Source organism: Hoplias malabaricus, chromosome 12, assembly GCF_029633855.1.
Source record: "Hoplias malabaricus isolate fHopMal1 chromosome 12, fHopMal1.hap1, whole genome shotgun sequence".
NCBI classification, from domain to species: domain Eukaryota; kingdom Metazoa; phylum Chordata; class Actinopteri; order Characiformes; family Erythrinidae; genus Hoplias; species Hoplias malabaricus.
In genome coordinates this window covers 36,629,157-36,639,133 of record NC_089811.1, presented here as the reverse complement: position 1 = coordinate 36,639,133, position 9,977 = coordinate 36,629,157, and the positions used below count along the sequence as shown (strand labels likewise).

Below are 9,977 nucleotides of genomic sequence, written 5' to 3'. Positions count from 1 at the left end.
CCTCCGAGTGACTGTCTGTGAGGAGTGTGGTGTGTTCTCCCTGTGTCTGCGTGGGTTTCCTCTGGGTGACTGTCTGTGAGGAGTGTGGTGTGTTCTCCCTGTGTCCGCGTGGGTTTCCTCCGGATGACTGTCTGTGAGGAGTGTGGTGTGTTCTCCCTGTGTCTGCGTGGGTTTCCTCCGGGTGACTGTCTGTGAGGAGTGTGGTGTGTTCTCCCTGTGTCCGCGTGGGTTTCCTCCGGGTGACTGTCTGTGAGGAGTGTGGTGTGTTCTCTCTGTGTCTGCGTGGGTTTCCTCCAGGTGCTCCGGTTTCCTCCCACAGTCCAAAAACACACGTTGGTAGGTGGATTGGCGACTCAAAAGTGTCCGTAGGTGTGAGTGTGTGAGTGAATGTGTGTGTGTGTGTCTGTGTTGCCCTGTGAAGGACTGGCGTCCCCTCCAGGGTGTATTCCCGCCTTGCGCCCAATGATTCCAGGTAGGCTCTGGACCCACCGCGACCCTGAAGTGGATAAGGGTTACAGATAATGAATGAATGAATGAATGAATGAATAATTAAAAATAAGTATTTAGCTGTCTAATCAGCCTGGTAATCAGTTGGTAGTCATCCACTTTCTGTCATTTGATTATAAGACACATTCACACAGAAAAGAAACTGTGAAAACATCAGAAAACATTAGAGCAGCATTTAGGGCACCTGAATTATTTAAACAACTTAACAAACTAAAGCAAGATTACAGTGGGAGTACATGTTGAGGACATAAATTATAGGGCTGGGTGATTATGTCTATAGTGGTGCATCGTGGTATTTATGCATTGTAATGGTACTTTTTTGTTCTGATGATATTTAGTGATATGTCTCTTAAATAAAATACGTGTATCTGTCAGGTTGTCTCTTTAGTTATAATTCAGTTCTGTTTGGTGAACTTTGCTCATGATTTCCAGGATCTATATCCTGCTAAAATCTGTTTGTGGGTATGTGTATATGGCTAAAATTGTGGAGTCCATCACGGTGTAATTTAACAATAGAAAGCAGAAGAGAACAGAAGATTCCAATGTAAACAAGGTGTGCGTGATTGGTAAAAATAGCTTATGTTTTATTAGCTTAATGAGAATCAACTTAGACACGTTATTATTGAAAACTCACACATCATACCGCGATGATGGAAAATACCGGGCCAAAAAATACCGCGATATTTGATAGTATCTTTACTGCCCGTGTTGTACTGATGTATAGAGTACATGTGTCGCTCTAGTGCCGTCGCTCCTGCGCCCCCTCTGTTGTCTCTGTAATGGTTCAGTCCAAACAAAGCCAGGAGTGGAGAAAAGCTGAACAGAACCGAGCGGAGCTGGAGACACTGGACCAAAACTGACCCAGCTCAGTTTGCACTGAGACACTGCCCAGTGGAAAAATGGCTCAAAGAGACAAATGAAAGGTGTTTGGGTTGATTTCATCCAATGGTAGCGTTGCTCTGCTCTTCACCACAGACTCATTGTGGTGAGGGAAATTCACCTGTTATGATTCTGCTCAGTAGAAATGGCTGTTAAACTCAGCGAAGGAGTCGGTATTAATAAAAGAAGACACTGGCTTGTGCTTGTTGGAGGATGTTGAGCTTATTTCCAGTGTTCAGGCTTAAGCTCGACTAGTTTCCACAGAGTAAAGTCGAACTACTGAATGAAGCGTGGAGGAGGAGGAGGTGGTGGAGGTGGTAAGTTGTTTTTATTTGCTTGGGGTTCAAAACACCATCACGCAAGAGGTCCACTGACTCGTGTTTATTAACGTTGGATTTAGTATCGTACGTGCGATACGGTGTTAGAGATGTTGATTTAGCGTCTACATCGAAACCTATTGAGGGTCTTGTTGAGATTGTCGCTGTCATATTTCCCACATGGATCATTAAAAAGCAGTATCCGTTATTGTTCCCGTGAGTGGCGACAAACGTAATAATTTACACTCTTAGATTCGCGTTGTTTCACATCCGTAGCGTTCCCTTTCGAAACATGTACAAATGAGACGAGCTGCACTTGAAGGCGAGCTGCTATTGTTCTCAGCCCAGTCTCCTTTTGTTTCCTCGCTCTCTGACTATTGGCTCTCAGTGTTTTGGTCCGTTTCCAGTCAGTGTTTTGAATAACGGTTGACCAGCGTTTAAGATGAAGGCAGGAATTGTACTCTCATGAATAATTAATAGATAACGGTCGTGAAAACACGCGTTAATGTAATTTAATTCGCTGTCATTTTTTCTGCTGGAAAACAAGTAGAAATCAGCTAATACGGAGTCACGTGGTCATGGGGTAACTAGATAGGTGCTGTTATGAAAAAATGGTGGACGTTTATAAACACGTTCCACGTTTGTTCCACGTTCGTCTTTTTTGACGCAAGTGTTAAGTGTGAATACGTTATTTTGCCTTTTTAACAGTCCGTGTCATGTTTTTATGTTCTGAAAAGCCATGCAGTATTTCTGCTTTAATACTTTTAAAAACACAGACTCGGATATCTGGGGTTTCTGACGTCATACACCTAACTGTAATCAGTCTCCTCAGTTTTCAGGCAGGGCTTTCAGGCTGCAGGTGAGCAACAGAGGGGTAAGATGAATGAATAGAGGGGACTAACTTCATATTGATAGAACTGCACACAGAATAAAAATGGAAATATTATATCTAAGGCATTTCTAAAGCATAAGGCATTTATAAATATATATAAATAACTTTCTAAATATGTAATTCTGATGACCAGAAATGAGTGTGGTTATTATTTTTGTTTCAACTAGGGCTCTGTTCAAAACCAAACAGTGAATTCTCATCATGTTAAAGGTCTGGTTATTGAATAAATACATCAGGCACACACACCGTTGTCCAACATATTGTAGCATGTTTGTGCAGAGTTCATTCAAGGATCATCAGTCTCTGTTTGTCAGTAGGGTGTCTCCATTCCCACCCAATCTGCAGATCACTGAGTCACTCGTGTGGAGCTTGTGAGTGTATAGTGTTAATCACTCTCTCACACTTGCTCTATAACTGCTAACTGACAGGAAGATTACAAAAGTAAAAGATGCTGGGATTGGTGCTGAATGGCACACATCAGATGGTTGTCATGGCGCATGTACAATGACTGAGGTAAAAAAAAAAAAAAAAAAGATAAATGGTTAAGTAATTCATTCATTGTCTGTAACCCTTATCCAGTTCAGGGTCACGGTGGGTCCAGAGCCTACCTGGAATCATTGGGCGCAAGGCGGGAATACACCGTGGAGGGGGCGCCAGTCCTTCACAGGGCAACACAGACACACACCCACATTCACTCACACTTACGGACACTTTTGAGTCGCCTACCAACGTGTGTTTTTGGACTGTGGGAGGAAACCGGAGCACCTAGAGGAAGCCCACGCAGACACAGGGAGAACACACCAACTCCTCACAGACAGTCACCCGGAGCGGGAATCGAACCCACAACCTCCAGGCCCCTGGAGCTGTGTGACTGCGACACTAACCTGCTGCACCACCGTGCCGCCTGATTAAGTAATTGGAAGGTCAAATCTACAGCTTTTTCCATTGAAAATGAGGACCGAGTGTCTGTGGTGGGATCATATCTCATCTGGAAACTTGCAGAGAAGTCTGTGGGGAAGAATATCAGAGACACTGTTTGATTTCCTCAATCTTGTCATACTTGAGAAGCATGAGACCCAGCCATCAATAATTAAAGAGCATATACTTTATCTGCAGACATTTCTTGGCACAAAACAGTGCAAATTAAATTACAGTGGAGACACGGTTGCGTTTAAAAGATTTAAAAGCTTTTCTGCTGCCCATATTTATTGACTCGCAAAGTGCCTTGGGGAATGCACGCAGGAAAAGGATATAGATGTTCAACATCCCCTTTGTGATGAAATTATGAACACATCTTTACTGTAACAATGCTTTCAAGGGATGAGCTGGGGCAGAAAAGTGAGATTATACACATTACGGTAAGGAACTGCTACTAGGTTTGGTTTTTCCGTATATGGCATATCTCAGGTGGTGGGGGGTGGGGGTCATTACTCACGCAGTTAAATGTGATGTCATTTAATATTCCATTGAACAGACCTTGCTATGTGTCATATCATCCGTATCTTGCGGTGATTTAAATTGCTCAGTTATTGCTCAGTTATTGCGTAACTGAGCATAGATGATCAGGACAGATATTCTGTGCAATCATCCAATTTCAAAATATAATCTTATATCTTTATAAATAGTAAATTCAGCCTTTTTATGAGAACACACCACACTCCTCACAGACAGTCACCCGGAGGAAACCCACACAGACACAGAGAGAACACACCACACTCCTCACAGACAGTCACCCGGAGGAAACCCACGCAGACACAGAGAGAACACACCACACTCCTCACAGACAGTCACCCAGAGGAAACCCACGCAGACACAGGGAGAACACACCAACTGAGCATAGATGATCAGGACAGATATTCTGGGCAATCATACAATTTCAAAATATAACCTTATATCTTTATAAATAGTAAATTCAGCCTTTTTATGGTGTGCTCTTTGCTGAAACAGGAGGTTTTTTTTACACATACAAAGCCTGTATTCAGGAGAGCAAAATCATCTGGAATAGCCACACGTTTAAGGCCATGGGTAGAGAGAGAGAACTCCCAAGCTTGGAACTGTAAAACAGTGGGTGAGGCACCATCCAGTAACTTTGGGTTGAGTTGGAGCCACTGTTGATCCAGAGTTATCACCCAACATCACTTCCTCTCTGGTGGTCTTGCAGCCGACTACAGTCAAATGCTCCCAGCTATGTTCCAGCATCTGCTGCTAAGGGATATTTTGTAGATGTTTGAATTTGAGCAAAATTCACTTGGCTGCTCACGCCATGAAAAAAATATAATTATTTATTTATTTATAATTTGCTTTTGGTGACTCACTCAGTGTTCCATCATACCCCATTACTCCAGCCTGCTCATAAACGTTGTGCTTCTGTGATGAGATGCAGATGTGTGGACACCCAGGCTTTTGCGTGCCAGGTGTGTGAACTGGTGGGGAGTGGCTGGGCAAGCGACGAAGAGGGTGAAGCTGATTAAAATCCAGCCAGTGTCTTGTATAATGAAAGCAGTTATGTAATAATGTGGTGGCGTTCCTCTGAGGGACACGTCCAACTGAGTTACGCTACAGAACCAAACATTTTCGTATCTCATCTGAGATCAAAGGAGAGAGGGAAGAGAAGGGAGGGACAGAAGGAGAGGGAGATTAACAGAGAAAGTGAGAAACTGTGATTGAACTGGAAAGGGCGAGATAAGTGAGAAATAGAACGGATGGGAGATTAAGAGTGAGAGCAGGGAAGACAGAGTGGAGCAAGGAAAGGGAGAGAAAGCATGGGAGTGAGAAAAAGATGGAGCAGAGGGGAGAGTAAGAGAGAGAAAAAGTCAATGTTAATCCCATTATCCTCTTCTGTGCTGTCCTACCCACCAGCTACCGCTCCTTCGTGAGGATTCTGGTCTGGGGACTGCTCGGGGATTCAGCTGGATTTAGTGACCATGATTTAGAGAGTGCTCAAGAAACATAGTGCTGATGGCTCCAGGATTAATTGTGCTCATTATAAATCTTCATTAGGGCTCAATCCAAAGTGCAACTTTATTAAAACTGTCACTGTCAATTATAATAGTAATCAATTGATGTATTACTTATTTAGAGTCAGCCCGCTTTATAAAGGCCAAACAATTAAAAACCTGACCAAAGACTAAGGCTTAATACATTTTTAAATATGTGAGAATAGTCTATAAGAATAGATCAGCCTCATAAATGTAATTTAAAACACTTAATGGGGAAATAATCAATGCAAATTGCTAGGTAAAAAAGGTTTTTATTTATTTCTGTAAGGGAAATCATTAAGAGAATATAGACCCTTCGTTCTGCAAATTGCCAGTCAGTCCATATTTTCTTTGTGCTGACCTTTTTAACGTTCCCCGCATTAAATTCTCATTAATGTAGTTTATTACAGTTAGTAAACTTTATCACTCGCCTGGAAAGCTCATAAAACTACACCCTATATACAAAGTGCCCTTTAAATGTAGAATATTATCTTAATGTTCATAGGTAAATTTATCATTTTAAGAGTTCATTCATTCATTGTCTGTAACCCTTATCCAGTTCAGGGTCACGGTGGGTCCAGAGCCTACCTGGAATACAGCCTGAAGGGGGCGCCAGTCCTTCACAGGGCAACACAGACACACACACACATTCACTCACACCTACGAACACTTTTGAGTAGCCAATCCACCTACCTATGTGTGTTTTTGGACTGTGGGAGGAAACCCGAGCATCCGGAGGAAACCCACACAGACACGGGGAGAACACACCAACTCCTCACAGACAGTCACCCGGAGGAAACCCACGCAGACACGGGGAGAACACACTACACTCCTCACAGACAGTCACCCGGAGGAAACCCACGCAGACACGGGGAGAACACACCAACTCCTCACAGAAAGTCACCCGGAGGAAACCCACACAGACACAGGGAGAACACACCACACTCCTCACAGACAGTCACCCGGAGCAGGACTTCAACCCACAACCTCCAATTCCCTGGAGCTGTGTGACTGCGACACTACCTGCTGCACCACCGTGCCGCCTCATTTTAAGAGTTTAGCTATTTGTTGATAGGTTGGTAAAAAGTAGGGATCGTTACTGTAAGACAAAGCAAATCCATGTCATTTTTTTATATATATTACTCTTCACTTATTAATATTCAATGAAGAATATTCTGGGTTTTTTCTTTTCTTTTTTTAAGGGGGCACTTGCTTTATACTGACATTTGCTAACGCAAGCTAAAATATTCCCTTATTACTTACTCAAACACACAAGCCAGCAATTTTATTTTAATTTCATTTTTGGATGGTTGTTTGTTTGTTTTATATAAACACACACACACACACACACCCCTAGGTGGAAGTGGGAACTCGTACGACGGGCGCAGGGCACTACCACACACGTCACCCAGGGAACAGGTGGGAGATCCACCTGCTCCAGGGCGGTTGAGCTGTGGATATTGAGGGGAAGGAAAGCACCCACCTTCTCCCCAATCCAGTCTGCATCCCATGTCTTAAACCTTAAAGCCATTGCTGCATCTCTTTAAAGCCTAAGGCCGCAACAGCAGCTTTTAACACATCTGCTTTGAATGTGTCATGGGGCAAGCATCCACCGCGACTGCTCCGACAGATAATAGATGGTTTAGAGCTAATTCATGAGAGGATCCCCTGTCCCAGCAGTCAAAAACTCTGCTTCATGCTTTTGAAATTTTTATAACAAGGTACATACAATGTGATTCATCGAAATATATGTTGTAGTGGATGTTGGTCATACACCCCGATACATATACATATAATTTTATAATTTGTTTTATAGCCTTGACCTTATTCAAACTCTTCCAACCTCTGATATTTGACTTAATGATATTAATTAAGATTTATAATTGGTTTAAGCAATTAAAACATTAATAATTAGTTTGAGAATGAATAATAATCATGCTAAATGAGTTCTTCAGGATTTTCAGAAATTCTAATGAATAAATTGCAAACACTGTGACTTCAAATAATGAGAGTTTTATTAATAAAAAGAAGATATTTAGTTAACATAGCACAACCTTGTAATCTCACGGTGTCCGGCAGGGGGAACTGATTTTGACCTTAAGGTGAGCTAGGCACTTCTAACTTGTGACTAAGGTTACTAACTAAGGTTTAATTAATACAGAATTTATCAAGAACTTAATTCGGTGTTCAGCTCTGGAAGTGCATAAGTTTAGCTTACTTTTCGTCGGTTTTTCACCACTCGTTTGGATGCAGAGGCTCTTTGGAATCCTGGGAATGGAGGCGTCTCACTTAGTCTCGCGGTTCTTACCGCAGAAGCGTCCAGGCTGGTTTAGCGTGGAGGTCTTTCTTGTTGATTGAGTTGTCTCGGGCGTACCCGGAGTGTGATGACGCAGGCGGCAGGATCCTCTCTTCGGCCTTCGGTCCGGAGTGGGAGAGTCCATAATATGGACGTTTAGATGAAAGTTCGCTGGTTGCTGCAGCTCCAGAACTGAAAAACCGCTTCAATAAACTCACTTATTCTAAGACTCTATGGTACCTCGACAGTGTTTCCTTATTCTGGCCACGAATAAGTTCCCCTGCTTCGATTAGTCGTGAGATTAAACTTAGGTAGGTAATAAACATAAACAAGATTAAAAGAAAAGAAAGATATTCAAATTACTCGACTTATTAGTTAAACTTCATACTCTTAGCTAATTTCGAGACGTCTCTCGTAAGCTTTTCTGAAGTCTCTGAGAGGGTTCCTTTGTTTCGTTGTCGGCGTGGAAGAGACAGCGTTTTTTTTTTTCAAGGTTTCTCGTCGGCGTCCTCTCTTTTTCAGTGGTCCGTTACTTTTGTAGAGTCCTCGCGACTCTTCAAACTTCGAACTCATTGTCTGTCTTGCTGTTTGGCCTTTTCAAGGCTGGCGCGGTCACGCCCTAATGGGAGGCGTCCTCTTTCTGATTGGACGCGAGTCCAGACTCACGTGACTCTCGTGAGGGAGAGAGAGAGAGAGAGAGTAGGAGGAGGGGGTTTGAATCTGTGATTCATACATAAGGAATATGAGTTTCTCGTATCAAAATTCTTATACCTGTTATCAACCTATAACAATGAGTACATTGGACTATTAATATCAGACATTTACATAAGGTCCCATCTTGAGTACATTGTTCACGTCCAATTCGTGATGATACGCTGAAAAATAAAACATTAATCCATTTTCTCTCATTCAGAGACAAAACTGATCTTTGTAATAGAAACAATCGGCACTATACATCATTTCATTAGGAGGTAGGCATTCATCTGAGGGTACAGAAAGTGACATTAATACATTCGTTTATATACAAATAATTCAGAGTTCGATTATTTTCGCTATTGTTTTCCGGCGACTCTGAGCGAGGCGTAGTTTCGCCAGTGTCCATTCGGTGTCGCTGTTGATCCGTGCTTTTGGTTGGTGATTCACGGGAGTTCACTCGAGGTCACTTTGGTTTGAACATCTGTTGATCCCCGTGAAAGATAAGGGATATTGAGGCGCCACTTTGTCATAGGCGGCCGTAAAAGCTCTCTTCTTTGTTTGAAGTTCCTGTCTCTCTAAAAGCATCATAAAAGTTATCTCGAGTTCCTGAAGAGGTTAGGGGATCCAGATGCCATATGTTACGTTAAAGGGTTCTTTGATGCTCTTAGCTTATGAGTGTGCGTGTGTGGGGGCTTTGCACCCCGTTGTTCAAACAGTCCTGTGGAATGTTGACTTCGGGACCAGACGAAAGTCCTGGTCAGAGTGAGAAAGGTTTAAATCAAAACCTTTCATTTCATTATTCCTTCATTGTCCAATATTCATATTTGGTCCGTACTCCACTACATTCCCCCCTTTCTTTTCAGCTTTATGGTTCTGCAGGGAGCATGGAGCTGAGAAGAAACTTTGCTGTGGAGGAAGGTGAGATCAGCAAGCATATTCAAACACATTTCCAGAGCTGATGTATTCCTATTAGTGTATGGGTGCATATGGAATGTGTATGTTTGCAGGCTGAAGGGATCCTAATTATTTAGGGGCAGGTCTTGTTCAAACGCAACCTCGAGAGCTGATTCTTCGACATGGCCTTCGGCTTCATATCTAAAACTTGGGGGTTCACCTCTCTGGGCTCTCTTATGTCTAACGAATTTGACCATTTTATTAGACCAAGTTTCTAACCTGCTCTGGAGGGCTCGAGTGCGTTTGAAATAGAACCAAGCTATACCAAAGGTCAAAAGATATCCTAATCCTACCAGGGTAACTAGTAAGGTGTCCGGGGTGGACCATGCATAGGTGACAGGCTGAACTGGCCATAGGGGTTGAGACGATAGTTCTCTAAGAGTGTTATCTATGGGGGTTAGGTCAATGACTTGGGTTCCCTCATATTCTAGGCGAGTTAGTGTTTTAGTATCTAGCTC

The 9,977-nt window shown here is 42.8% G+C and overlaps 1 protein-coding gene across 1 annotated transcript in view; it reads left to right on the top strand.

Annotated features, from left to right (window-relative positions):
* The first annotated feature begins 1,276 nt into the window (after positions 1 to 1,276).
* Positions 1,277 to 9,977, top strand: part of tmem198aa (transmembrane protein 198aa) — a 42,854-nt gene continuing 34,153 nt past the window's right edge. The window contains exon 1 of the mRNA XM_066686661.1: positions 1,277 to 1,703. The gene's annotated coding sequence lies outside the window, so the exon portion shown is untranslated. The remainder of the gene's footprint in view (positions 1,704 to 9,977) is intronic.